At 36.3% G+C, this 14,705-nt stretch overlaps 1 protein-coding gene across 1 annotated transcript in view; it reads left to right on the top strand.

Moving 5' to 3' along the window:
- CRYBG3 (crystallin beta-gamma domain containing 3) overlaps positions 1-14,705 on the top strand; it is a 150,584-nt gene that overhangs the window by 27,074 nt on the left and 108,805 nt on the right. The gene's annotated exons all lie outside the window — the stretch shown is intronic.

The following is a 14,705-nucleotide window of genomic DNA, read 5'->3' on the forward strand; positions in this document are numbered from 1 at the left end:
GAAAGTGTCAAGAAAAAGCTTTTTCCATGGAGTGGAAAAGGGGAGGAGGTGAGAGGAAAAGAGTGAACCTTACTTTAATCACATTTGGCTTAAGGACAGAATAACATGCACTCTCAATATGGTATGAACATCTAATCTTGCACTACAGTAAATTAGGGGGGAAGGGGTTAAGTGGGGGGGGGTTAAGGAGAATGTAAGAAGGGAGGGCAAATGGGAGGAGTAATTAGAAGTAAACACTTTTGAAGAGGGATAGTGTCAAAAGAGAGAATAGAAAAATGGGGGGAGCAGAATAGTATGGAAGGAAATATAGTTAGTCTTTCACAATATAACTGTTATGGAAGTGTTTTGCATAACTACACATGTATAACCTATATTGAATTGCTTGTCTTTTCAGTAGTGATGGATGAGGAGGAAGGAAGGGAGAGAAGATGGAACTCAAAGTTTTAAAAACCAATGTCAAAAATTGTTTTTACATACAACTGGGAAATAAGATATATGGGCAATGGGGTATAGAAATCTATCTTGCCCTACAAGAAAATAGAGGAGATGAGGATAAGAGAAGGGAAGGGTGTGAGAGAAGTGAGGTAAGATTGGCTGAAGTGGTAATCAGAATGCACGCTGTCTTGGGGTGGACTAAGGGGAATATGGGGAGAGAATATGGAACTCAGAATCTTGTAGTAGTATCTGTTGTAAACTAAAAATAAATTTTGAAAAACAAAAACAAGTTCTTGGTAGTGCAAATAACAAATTTTTCATTGCTTTATTCAGACACTGCATCTTTCCTTTGGTTTGGAACCAGTGACCTAGTTTTATATAGTTACAACTTCAAATAATATGAATTTGAACATGTAAATATTTCAGGGGATTTATTATTTATACTAATTAGGACCTAACCTTAGTCCAACTCATCTAACACTGCATTTGGTTTTTTTTTTCCATTTATTTTTCCCCTAAGTAAGCATTTATTAAGCATCTGGTTTATGTCAGACATTGTGAGAATACAAAAAAAATGAAATAGTCTCAGTAGCACTGCATTTGTAAATTGATTCAAGTAATTTCGTCATTTGTACAATATTTATGTAGCTCAACCACAGGAATCAAATAAATATTCATTTATTTTCTTCCATTATTTTTGTAAGGAAATCTCTCATACATACATACATACATACATATGAATATCCGTATTCACACATATACACTATATGTGTTTTTAGTGTCATCAAAGGGACTTTGATATTTTGTGCATTTTTGAATGCTGTTTTTCTGTCATTTCCTACTAGTTTTTGTTATTGCTATATAGAATTGCTTTTGATTTTTGTGGGGTTTTTTTGTATCTTGATTCTTACTGAGGCCACTAATCATCTCCAGGATCTTTTTTGCTGATTCTATGATGTGTTCTAAATGAACTATCTTTTAATAGGGATAATTTTTTTCTCCTCTTTGTCAGTGATGCGTCTTTAGTTACTTTCCATTATCTTATTGACGTTGCTAGCATTTCTGGGATCATGTTTTGACATGGCATCCTTGCTTTATTCCTGTATTTTTGGGGAGAGTTTCCCATGCTTCTCCTTTGCAAGTAATGCTAGTTTTTCATTTTAACTATATTTTAAATATATATATACACATATATATATAATATGATATATAATCACATTAAAAGACACACAAAAAAACCACTTTTTGTGGTTATCCTTTTTATTTTTTTTTTAAAAAGAATTATTGTTTTGTTTTTGTCTTTAATATGACTGTGTCAAGTTTCTCGTGCTTCTCCTTTGCAAGTAATGCTAGTTTTTGGTTTTAAATATATATAATCACATTAAAGGAGAGAATAATAACCACTTTCTGTTTTTAACATGATTGTATCAATTTTTTCCTAATGTTGAACCATCTTTTGTTTTTTTAAATACTGTATTTCAGTCTCTCTTGATTTTTTTTGATGGCTGCAGAGCATTCCTGATCTACTCAAAATAACATTGTTGTATAGTTAAAGGCCTTTTTCATAGGTGATTGTAAAATTTGTTTGGCATTTAAATTCCAAAATGTAACAAATGCTCTTAAATATGAATTTAAACTCTGGCAATGATGTATGAATAACTTTATCAGTGCTTTGCTATCTGTATTCAAAATTTCTATGCAGTTTTTTTGGGTGAAATTTAGTTATAAAGTTATCATTTTTAGTAAACCTGTAATTATTAAATTCTATGCATATTCAGTTTTTAAGGTTAGCCATTTTGGATTGTATAGAAGTTCTGTTAAATGTATTTTTACTTTTTGACCACTTTTTTCTTGTATATTTTTGAATAAATCTAAGTGTCTTTCTAAAAAGCCTCTATTACTTTGAATAGGTTCTCTGTTCTCGGCTCTAAATTATTTTGTTTGTATGATTTTTACATTGAGAACTCTGATTTCTGATCTGATTTTTACCTCATTAGCTTCTTTAGCAAGTTATATTTCTGTCTTTAAGTGTTCAGAGTTTTAGAGGTGGAAAGGAAGCAGTGCAGCCAAGCTCCCCTCCATAAAACTCCAGATAGAACTAGAAAATGCAACCAGACTGAATTCTGATAGATAGAGAAATCCAGAAAAAGTCACAGTGAATCATTTGCCAGGACCATTTTTGTACAGGTACACTGACATGTCTGAAGACACTAGGCTTGGGCATGGTGGGATGGTAGAAAGGTAGGTGAGAAAAGTCTCAGGATTTAGAACTGGAGGGGAAGGTAGAGATCTTCTAAGCCAAACCTCTTGATACCTTTCAAGTGTGGTAGAACATTTTAAAGATTATGTTTCATTGGTATTACTTTCATAAACCCAGAGTCACATCCACACCATTATGCAACAATCTGAATAAGATCTTTGTGAAGGGACATGAATTTTTTTTTTTTTTACTAAATCACTGTATATTTTAATACTTCCTAAATCCAATGATTGTTGCCAAGGTAAAGACAGTATCTATAGGACTTTTTCATTCATTGTTATACTTTTCCTTGGAATTTTCAGAATTAACAGTGGCTCCTTTCATCACCCTTATAGATAGCTGCCTGGTTTGTTTTTTTTTTGTTTTATTTTGTTTTGTTTTTTTTAACTGTCTAGTTTTAATGTGCTGTGATCAGTTTGTGACTGGTTCTGCCTTTGGATCCTGTCTTCCAGTTTTTGCTTTGAGCTGTTATATTTACCAAATAGATTATTATTTTGATGTATTTTTCCTTTAAAATTAATAAATCCTTGCTTTAAAAAGACAGCCTTCTAGCATGTAAGACAGTAGACATGTTTTAAATTTCTCAGTACGGAATTTATAAAATTTTACAATTATTATCCCCACTTTATCCTGTATGTAGCTTACTTGCATGTAGTTGTTTTACATGTTTTTCTCCTTCAGTAGACTATGAGCTCTTTGCAAGTAGGGACAAACTTTTGGCTTTCTGTGTATCTGCAGAGTTTAGTACAGTGCCTGGTACATACATTTGTTTAATATTATTTAAACAGCTAAATTGATTTGCTTTATTTCACTTTAAAATGTAGTTTGCCTGAGCTGAGTCCATATTAAATACTAACCTTTGAAAGACAGCTTGTTGTAATTAGAGTACTGGCTTGAATGTACTGGGTTCAAATCTCTGCCTTTGACAGAAACTTTATCTTAAAATCTTAGTGCCCCAGGTAGATCTCTAAACATATGAATTGTAGAACAGATACTAGTCTGACAGTCTGAGGGAGTTAACCCTTACTGGGAGTCGCCTCCAGAGATGAAATCCCAGAGCTCACATAAAAACAAAACCAAGGAACAGTAACAGCAACAAAATTCTAACCCCAAATCAAAAATGGAAATTTAAAATGTTATCTTATATTTAATTTTCAGAGATTAAAATTAAAAATGAAGAAAGAATAAAGTGTCCTGCAAAAGTTTATCGCACAAGTTCATTTTTTTGATAGAAATGTTGCTTTCTTTACATTAAAATAGATATCTAAAAGAAATTCATATTAAGATTGTAAAGTAGCGTAATCATCTTGGGACAAAAATTCTTTATGTGAGACTTGGTTAAGTTTCGTTTGGCCCCTTTCAACTTTGTCTTTCATTCTCAGGTTTTAATGGAACTATCTAAAGAATTGGTAATAAAGTTGGTTAATAAAGGCTAGTACCTTAAATGGGGGGAAAAAAATCAAGGCAGCAAGCATTTTTAAAGCATCTGCTTTGTGCCAAGCCCTATGCTAAGCACTGGGGCAAAGAGTAGGAGAAAACCAGCCTCAAAACTCCAAAACAATCCCTGCCTTCAAAGAACACACTTTAATAATGGGGGGAGATAACATGCAAATACTTATATAGAAACAAGATATATACAGGATAATGTGGCAGATAATTTCATAAAGTTAAGTAGGACCAGAAAAGGCTTCCTGCAGATGGTGGGACTCTAGCTGAGACTTGAAGGAAGTCAGGGAAGCTGTGAGGTAGAGAAGAGGAAGGAAAGAGTTCTAGGCAGTGAAAATACTCAGAAGATTGAGTTGCTGTCCAAGGAAAGGGAGGCCAGTGTTGTTGGATTGTAGATATGGAAGAGAGTAAGATATAAGAAGATTGGAAAGGTTAGCCTAAAAGCTGAGCAGAATTTTACATTTGATTCTGTAGGTAATAGGGTTTATAAACAGAGTTTATTAAATGGGTAGAGGGAGTGACATGGTCAGACTTGCACTTCTGGAAGATCAGTCTGACCCCTGTGTAATGAATGGACTGGACTGTTAAGGCAAGAAGACTAACTACAATGTTATTGCAGTAGTCTAGGAGTGAGGCAGTGAGGACATACACACCAGGATGTTTCAGAGAGTTAGAGATTAAGAGGGTAGATTCAACTTAACTTTGCAATAAATTGGATATAGGGTGGGGATGTGATGAGAGAAGGAGGAGGTGAGGATAACATTTAGATTTGCTAGCCTGAATGACTGGAAGGATGGTGGTACCCTCAGCAGTAATACGGAAATTGGGGAAAAGGAAGGAATTGAAGGGGGAGATAATGAGTTTTATTTTGGACATGTTGAGTTTAAGATATCCATGAGACATTCTATTTGAGATGTCCAGTATAGAGATATGAAATGAGGTCAGGAGAGAGATTAAGCTTGGGCTAATTGATCTTAGAATCATCTTCATAGAGATGATAAGGGAATCCGTGGAAGCTGATCACATCACTTGGCAACATAGTATAGAGGGAGAAAAGCAGATGACCCAGGACAGAGCCTAGGGAAAGACCTGGGTAAATAGCCAGCAAAGGAGATTGAGAAAGGTTTGTCAGCTAGGAAGAAAACCGGGAGAGAACTGTTTTACAAAAGACAGAGAAGAGACCATCAAAGGCCAAAAAGGTGACTGATAGTATTAAAGGCTAAAGAGAGATCAAGGATGATTACTGAAGAAAAAGCCATTAGATTAAACAATCAGGAGCTCTTGAAAACTTTTAAGAGAGCACTTCCAGTTGAATGGTGACAACTGGGAAGCCAGACTGTAGAGAGTTAAAGGAGAGATACAGAGATATGGAAACTCCAGTTGTAAGATGGCCTTCTCAAGGACTTAGCCATTAAAGGGAGGAGAGATTTACACAGTGGGGATGGATGAAGTGAGGGTTTTTCAGAGACAAAGGACACAGTTGTGTTTATCGACAATAAGGAAGCAGTCAGTATACAAGGAGAGAGGAAAGAATGTCCTCTGAAGGAGGACAATCTGAAGAAGAGGGGATTGAATGATAACATTTGTGCACGTAGAGGGGTTTGCCTTGGGAAGAAGAAGGGCACCGCTTCATAGGAGACAAAGGTGAAGGGGGAAATAGTGGTGGAAGGCATCTGAATGAGTGTGATGAGGAGGGACAAGAGGGAACTCTTGGTGAATGGCCTAAATGTTTTCAGTGGTATATGAAATGTTTATGGAAATGTTTTATGTTCATCTTAGTATGAATTTGCCTATGCTTTGGGTTATTGGATGAATGACCCAGTGAGTTGGTCCAACTGTATGTATTTTGGATGTGCACTACCAGAGGGACCAGAATGGACCAGGAAAAGGTGAGAAGGCTGTGCTGCATCTCGACTATTATTCACAGCTTTCAACAATCCCAGACTGCTCTCAAGTAAATAAACAAATAAAGATCAATAAATAAATTTAGATCTAGACATACTTAGGAGTGGTATTCTTCTAGTAAGGCTACATGGCTCCAGTTATGGAATTCTGGTCTCCTAAGAATCAAAGCTGTATGTAAACCAAAGATCAGTTGAGAGTTTGAATTCAACATTACAATTTTCAAAATATGGCAATTAAGAAATTAATTTCTTAAGGAATTAAAAGCATCCCCAAACCTCTGCTATTGCAGAATCTATATTCTTCCCTTTCCTCTACCATCACTGAGCACAATTCTGTCGTAATCATTTCCCACCAAACGTATATTTTGAGAAGTTTTTGAGTTCAATGATATTGATTTCTTTTACTAAAAATACGATAGTTATTTTTTCTTGGTATTTTATATTTTCCTTTCAAAAATTTTTGTTACTAGGTTTCTATCATATGGCAAATCTATCTACTGTACCACATTGCTTCTCACTGTAAGAAAAACAATTAAGTTCTATATTGTGTATGCGGGGAGAAGGCATGGTGCAGTGGATAGAGAGTTGACCTCAGAGCCAGGAATACCTGGGTTCTAGTCTCTTCTCAGTAGTGTACTGGCTGCACGACCCTATTCAAGTTACATGACTTCTTAGTAACCCAGGCAATCTGAGACAGTACTGTTTGCAAAGGAAGTGTTGGCCTGCGTTGATGGAAGTTCTCAGAGCTTCTTCATAAACCAGTGAAATTAGAGGTCTAGTTCAACGATGTTGTGAGACTCAAGGGAGATAATGGATGGAATGCAAACCTTGAAGTGCTACTTAAGTGCAAGTTATGATTGTTAGTCTTATTTTTAGCCTGCTGTCACCAAACCTCTGGTATGGTGTTGACTTCATTCCCTGAGCCTTCTATTGTGTTCCTACGGAACTCAGGCAGTGTTTGTAGAGCAATTTAGGGTGTGCTGGTAAATGTTTAATAAGGGAGCTCTTGGGAAAGAATGCATAGATATTTTTAAATTTAAATTTGTACACACTTTTACATTTAATTTGCATTTTTAAAACTTGCTTAAGTTTAGACAAAAGAGTCAAGCCTTGATTTGTAGTAATTACCAATTTTTGAAGTAAAAGGGCACACTGAAACTTAAAACTGTTTAGATTTTCTCAAGCCAGATAGAAGTGACTCCTTTACACTGTTAAGTCTGGTCTCATCCCCCTGTTATGTGAAACGGACTATTAGGGATATAGGAATTAAGAGAAGATAGAGACCAATGTGAACAGTAGTGCTGAAGGAAGGCTTCATAATAGTCCTTCACAATTTACAGTCTCACAAAAATCCCATGCAGGAGGTAAGACAGATAAAGTGTTATGCACGTTCTATAAACTGAGCCTATTTACAGACATGAAATGAGATTTGTATGCCGGCTGTCCTGACATTGTCAAGCACCGTAGCATATTCCATGTTACATATTTCCATCTTCATGATAGTCAAGGAAAAATTGCAAAATAGAAACAACCATACAAAAGCACAATCAACACCACTAATAGTAAGAAAAATGCGAATTCAAGCATCTCTAAGGTTTCACTTCATACCCACCAAATGGTTAAGGGTGGAAAAGACATTTTCTCAGTCACTCTTAGGTATGTGAGAAAACAGGTACACCAATACACAGTTGGTAAAGTCGTGGTTTTCATTAAGCTGATCATTCAGGAAAACACTTTGGAATTACGTGAGAAAAGTGACTTTATTCCATGCATCACTTACCTGCTTATTTATTGAAATAATCAGACTGATTCTGTGTCCTTATTATTGATCTTATTTACAGTTAATTGATTCTGTCCTGTACTGGCAAAGTCATAATTCTTTGTCTCTGAACTTAGTTAAAAAATTTAGCTGTCTTGTAAGAAATCGAATTCTCTTATTCATCACTTGTGTTGTTATGACAAGGAAGTGTGTCACCTTTGAAGGATGTCTGTTTTGTTGTGGCCCATCACTCTAACCTCGCAGCAGACTGAGGGCAGGGTGGGAGGGTTACTAGTCTCTCCTTCCCAATTTCCAGCTAATTACACTGATTTTTGCCTTGTGTGGTGTCTGACTCTTAACCGATCTTAACTTGTTCCTGCCTGTGAAGTCCTGTTCTTTGTTCTTTGCTCCTCAAAACTATAAAAGAGAATTGTCCCCCTCATTTGAGGTCTTAGCTGGGAAGCTATTGGTAAATAAATTGATCATGCTCAGAACTTCGTGCCTCAGTCTATCTTAATTTTAACTATTACACCATGAATTCCAGGAAAGGGTCCATTTGGATGAGTGAAAACAGGTGAGAAGGAACAAATTATGGATTTCTTAAGAAAATGTTAGTTAAAAATATAATAGCTTTATAGGATACTGATAGCTTAGATGTTAAAAGTGTTAAGTTGCATAATCTGAAAATATAAACTTCGTGGTATTTTCCCCTGGCATTATGTTTGATATTCTCCACTATTCTAAGCAGAGATGCAAAGCCTAGGCTTCGTGTGAGCATGTGTGCATGTGTAAATTTATAATAGTAATTCTTTGTGCCAAAGCAATAAACTAAAAATAAGATTTATAAATTCAGTCACATGTGACCAGGAAATTGTCACATTATCCCTCTGGTAAATGCCCCCTTTCTTTTGCCCTTCCAGCTTCTCATCATTATTACAATAAACTACCAATCCAGATCCATTGTGTTAAATGTACTTAACTGTTAACATCCTATGAAACTTCTTTGGGGATGGAGGTGGAGTTCTAGAACCTAAAGTTGGTATGTCTGTTAATTGAAGTATGATCTCTACAGCAGATCTCTCATTGTGAACTGAATCTTTATGAAAGGTTACCATAGAAAAGAACAGATAAATGTTAATTGTTGTTCAGTGGTAGTACCATCATCACAATAATATAATGAGGTGAAATGATATGACAGTTTAAAAAAAGCCAACTGAATGAAATGTACATAAGCAAACTTTTTTTTGTTGAATGTTTAATTCTAACACCTCTTGGGTAGCTGAAAGCAAATTCCTTTTTTGTGGAAAGTTTTTAAACTCAGTGTGTTCATTCTACTTTTTAACAAAATGAAAAAGTTTTTTGGACCAGCTAACACAGATCCCACCAAATCAGAGCATTTGACCAATTCTTTTCTTGTTATGGGTGTGAATAAAGCTGTGTTTGACATCTAATTGAAGTTTGAATTATTTGAACAGAATTTTTTCTTGTTTTTAAAGCACTATTTTCATTTACTTTTATTCATTTTGTGTTTAAACCTTATTGATTTTCTACTTAATCTTAGACATTATTTACTAACACTGACATATTGGTACATTGTGTGTGTGTGTGTATGTGTATATGTGTGTATGTACGTATATATGGGGCAGCTAGGTGGTACAGTGACTAGAGTGTTGGCACTGGTGTCAGGAAGTCCTGAGTCTTAGACATTTGCTACTGTGTGACCCTGGGCAAATCATACAACCTCTGTTTGCCTTAGTTTTCTCAGTGGTAAAATAAGGATCATAATAAGACCTATCTGCCATGTAAGACCTATATGTGAGGACCAAATGAAATATTTTGTTAAAAAGTTTAACACTACCTGACACATAGAAGGCATTTATATGCTTATATAAATATATATTCTATTCTGTTGCATAAATGTTGTAGCTTTGAGTTATTTGTTACCCCAATGATTAGGAAAAGTTAACACTTTAATTGGGGATTGTGACCTATGATTTGGAGGTAATATAGACCTTTAGAATATCTTGAATCTGAGTTAGTTTGTCTGGGACTCTCATAAGTGAATTGGGAACCGACTCCAAGTGCTACATTTAAAATGGCAGCCAGTGCAGGACATGGCAGCCTTCTTTCTTTAAGAGGGATTTATGTTCTAGTAGCAACAGGTTTTGGAGGCAGTCTTTTATTAATATTTGAACATGAATTGTAACACTTTGATTTCATCTTGAGAGTTGATTGATCTTGCCAGAAGGTATATGTCATCTTTATTTCTTTTTATCTCAACTTTTTCAGATTATTATCTCTCATTTCACAAGATTATTCTGTGAGCATGTAAATAAATCTGAGGAGATTTATAGGCATTTAATATGTGTGTCTTTAAAACATTTTGTCTTTCCTAATAAGTAGCTACTTGTTCTCATGCATCTATTTAAAACAGAAAAACTTTAAAACAGTTTTTAATAGGAAGGTAGAAGAATATCTTACAGGTGTGCTTTGTACGTGTGTGTATCCATCTATCTATATTTAAAAATGTGTTTTAAATTACAGAGTAATTACTTATGCTCTTATTGAAAAGAAGTTGTAGTCCCCTTAATAGTTACTAGGATCATGAGGAAAATCCCCTTAACAAAGGCAGCCCCGATAAGTAAGAGTTGCATAGAACAGACCACCGCAGCAAGATGGGGTCTAGTAACGTTGATCATGGCTTACATTTATGTTGTGCTTCAGAGGTGGCCATACACTTTTAAAATGCCCTTAAGGAGGTGGGTAGGTGACAGAATTAAAGCTCAGAGAGGACGAATGAATCACCCTCTGGCACATAAGTGGAAGAGCTGGGGCTCAGGTCATTTGATTCCAAGTCTCTTGTTCTTTCTAATGGTGAGACTTAAAGCTTACATTCTAGTTCTAACCTAAAAGGGAAAAAAGGGAGGGGAAAAGATCTTTTTAAAAAACTCACTGAAATGTTTAAAAGGTGCTTTATGGTGATGAGGGAGGAGGGACCTTAACACATGTCCTTTTTTAAATGTTTTTTATTGCTGTCTTTTGTTTCTTACACTATCACAGTTATCCTGAGTGTCCCTAACTTCACCCTCCCAGAGAAGATCCCATAAAACAAATAGTATTTTTAAAGAGGAAACTTCCCAACCCAGCAGAATTGATTAATATATTAAAGTAGACTGAATACCTGTGCAGTGTTTAACACATGTAGACCTCTTACCTCCATGAAGAAGTGGATTAGGGTTGTCCTCTCATCTCTTTTCAATTGAGTCCTGCTCGATCTTTATATTTATTAATTCACTTTTGATTTTTTTGGGTGTGTGGTTGTTCTTTCCATTTGCACTGCTGTAGGTTCTTGGCTTTTCTTACTTCATTCTACATCAGTTCATGTAGATCTTCCAGGCTTCTTTGTATTCATCACATACATCATTTCTTATGGCACAATAGTATTCCACTACATACATGTGCCACAGTTCACTTAAATATTCTCCAGTCATTGAGGATCTATTTTGTTTCTGGTTCTTTGCTGTTATAGAAAGTACTGCTGTAAATAATGGTGGCGGGGGAGACAGTTTCTTCTTCCTGATGGTTTTCTTAGGGTCAGCCCAGTAATTTGGACAGTTTAGTCACTTTAATCTCTAATTTCAAATTGCTTTCCAAAATGATGGTACAGTTTCACAGATTGATTAACAAATTAGTGTGTCTATCATTCCACAGCCACTTCAACATTGGCTATTGCCTTTTTTTGACAACTTTGCCAATTTGGAGGGTATGAGGAGAAACCTCAGGGTTCATTTGATTTGTAGTTCTCCAAATAGTGATATGGAGCATTGTGTGTGTGTGTGTGTGTGTGTGTGTGTGTGTGTGTGTATGTGTGTGTATGTGTGCTGAATATGTTCCGTGAATATGCTACAATTCTTCTTTTGAGAACTGTTTGCTTATATCCTTTGACTATTTTTCCATTATGGAATGGCTGCAGTGTGTGAGTGTGTATGTGTATGTGTGTGTGTGTAATATACACGCACATATATATATATATGTGTATGTATATATATGTGTGTGTATATATCTCTATATATGATAAACTCCTATCAGAGAAAACCTTCACATATTTATTTAGTTACAAATTAAATTAAATGGAACTCAGGTTATTAAGATGATTTAAAAAAATTAATCCAAACCATTCTATCAGTTTAGTCTCATTCCCTCTCCTGTCTACCAGTTAATCTGAAATCTGCGGCCCCCCCCCCCCCTTTGTTGCCCTCTCCACTATTGACTATGCTTTCTCTCATTCTTTTCAGCTTATTGGCTGAGTCTGAAGTTGGATTACTCCTTGCTCTTCATTAGTACTTTCAGGTTCTCTCTCTGCCTCCATCAGTCTCTATTTCTTTGAGGTTCTTGATGTTTATACTTGTCATCCAATCAGAATCCTGGTAGCTTTGGTTTACAGACTCCAAGGTCCAATCCTTCTCCTTCTTCAATGAGTTCAGCATATAGTTCACAATTTTTCTTTCCTCCCCAACCTTAGCCCTTGTACTAGGAAACTTCAACATTTCAAACATCAGCTTTCCCTCAAAAGACCTTAACGTCAAGCTACTCATTTCCTGTGACTTCCTTTACTTTATCTCAGCCACATACAAAGATGGTCGTACCTTTGACCTTGGCATCACCTACAAGTGTACCACTTCCCCATGGTCAGGAATTCCTATACCTCTCATCTAAACCTAAGCTATTGACTTTTCACCTCCCTTCCAGCCCTATTTGACAAAACCCTATTCTTCACCCATGCGGTGACCTCTAATCCCTTGACCCCTCTCTTCAGACCATCTTCTTCTCATTAGCCAGTCTCTTTTTTTCCATCTTGACCTCTTGGTGAACCAATTCAACTTTAACTCACTTCTTCTCTTGAATTTCTCGTCAAGGGTTGCTAAGCCTCAGCCTTGGATTGTTCCCACCATCCCCTTTCTTCACTTGTACACACATGCTGCTGAGCAAAGGGGAAGAGAATTACAGTCATTCTAATTGGGTCCACTGCTAATTTGTGTTACATAACCTCAACTGGCTTGTAATTGCTTTTTCAGTCCTACTATTCCAGCCTCACCAGCGTACTACTCCCTCTCCACAGTGGCTCTTCTGAAACTTTTCAGCCCTTCTCAAAGTCCTGTGGCTTCTTTTCCTTCTGCCCTCTCAGCTGAGAAACTTGCGTGATATATTACACACACACACACACACACACACACACACACACACAAAATTGAAGCCTTTTGTTATGTACTCTTTGTCTCTTTTCTTCATCTCATATTTTACTCAGAAGTCTTCAGCCACACACTCCTCCTTCACTCCTTTCACACATGATGAGGTCTCATTATCCCTTAACAAGGCTAATATCTCTGCTTGCTTGGGTAACGTCATTTCATTGCATCTCCTCTAACAGATTGTCCCCTCTGTTATCTCTACTCTCACTTATTTTTCAATCATTCCTTTCTACTGGCTTACTGTCTACTATCTGAAAACCGTAACTTAGTCAGTCCATCCTTATTAGCTATCATTCTATATCTCTTCTGCTCTTCGTGGCTATTGTTGCTATTGGTGTTTGTCCTGTCTTCTTGAATATGACTGTGCTGATGCCATGATATGCAAGTGAATTGAATTTAAGTGAGGGAGGGCTGTGCAAAGTCACCAGTCTCACTTTCTCCTCCCCTATATGGCATATACTTATTTTTTTAAAAGTTATTTATTTAATTTGAGTATTCAGCAGCTACTTCCACAAGATTTTGAGTTCCATACTCTCTCCCCATATTCCCCCTCAGCCCATCCCAGCATGCATTCTGATTACCACTTCAGCCAATCTTACCTCCCTTCTCTCACACCCTTCCCTTCTCTTATCCCCATCTCCTCTGTTTTCTTGTAGGGCAAGATAGATTTCTATACCCCATTGCCTGTATATCTTATTTCCCAGTTGTATGTAAAAACAATTTTTAACATTGATTTTTAAAACTTTGAGTTCCATCTTCTCTCCCTTCCTTCCTCCTCACCCATCACTACTGAGAAGACAAGCAATTCAGTATTGGTTATACAATGTGTAGTTATGCAAAACACTTCCATAACAGTTATATTGTGAAAGACTAACTATATTTCCCTCCGTACTATCCTGCCTCCCCATTTTTCTATTCTCTCTTTTGACACTATCCCTCTTCAAAAGTGTTTACTTCTAATTACTCCTCCTCCCATTTGCCCTCCCTTCTTTCATTTTCCCTAACACCTCCCCTCACTTAACCCCTTCTTTCCTACTTTACTGTAGTGCAAGATTAGATATTCATACCATATTGAGAGTGCATGTTATTCTGTCCTCAAGCCAAGTGTGATTTAAGTAAGGTTCACTCTTTTCCTCTCATCTCCTCCCCTTTTCCACTCCATGGAAAAAGCTTTTTCTTGACTCTTTCATGTGAGATTATTTGCCCTATTCTTTTTCTCCCCTTCTCCTCCAATATATCCCTCTCTCATTCCTTAATTTTATTTTTTTAGATATCATTCCTACCTATTCAGCTCTTCCTGTGCCCTCTGATCTATATGTATATAATCCCTCCAAGTACCATAATGCTGAGAAAAGTATAAAGAGTTACAAAAATAATCTTTCCATGTAGGAATAACAGTTCAACTTCAGTAATTCCCTTACGATTTCTCCTTCCTGTTTACTTTCTCATGCTTCTCTTGATTCTTGTGTTTGAAAGTCAAATTTTCTATTCAGCCCTGATCTTTTCAACAAGAATGCTTGCAAGTCCTCTATTTCATTGCATGATCATTTTTTCCCCTGAAGTATTATACTCAGTTTTTCTGGGTAGGTGATTCTTAGTTTTAATCCTGGCTCCTTTGACTTCTGCAGTATCGTATTCTAAGCCCTGTGATC

The sequence above is a fragment of the Notamacropus eugenii genome, chromosome 6 (assembly GCF_028372415.1).
Source record: "Notamacropus eugenii isolate mMacEug1 chromosome 6, mMacEug1.pri_v2, whole genome shotgun sequence".
Classification (NCBI taxonomy): Eukaryota; Metazoa; Chordata; class Mammalia; order Diprotodontia; family Macropodidae; genus Notamacropus; species Notamacropus eugenii.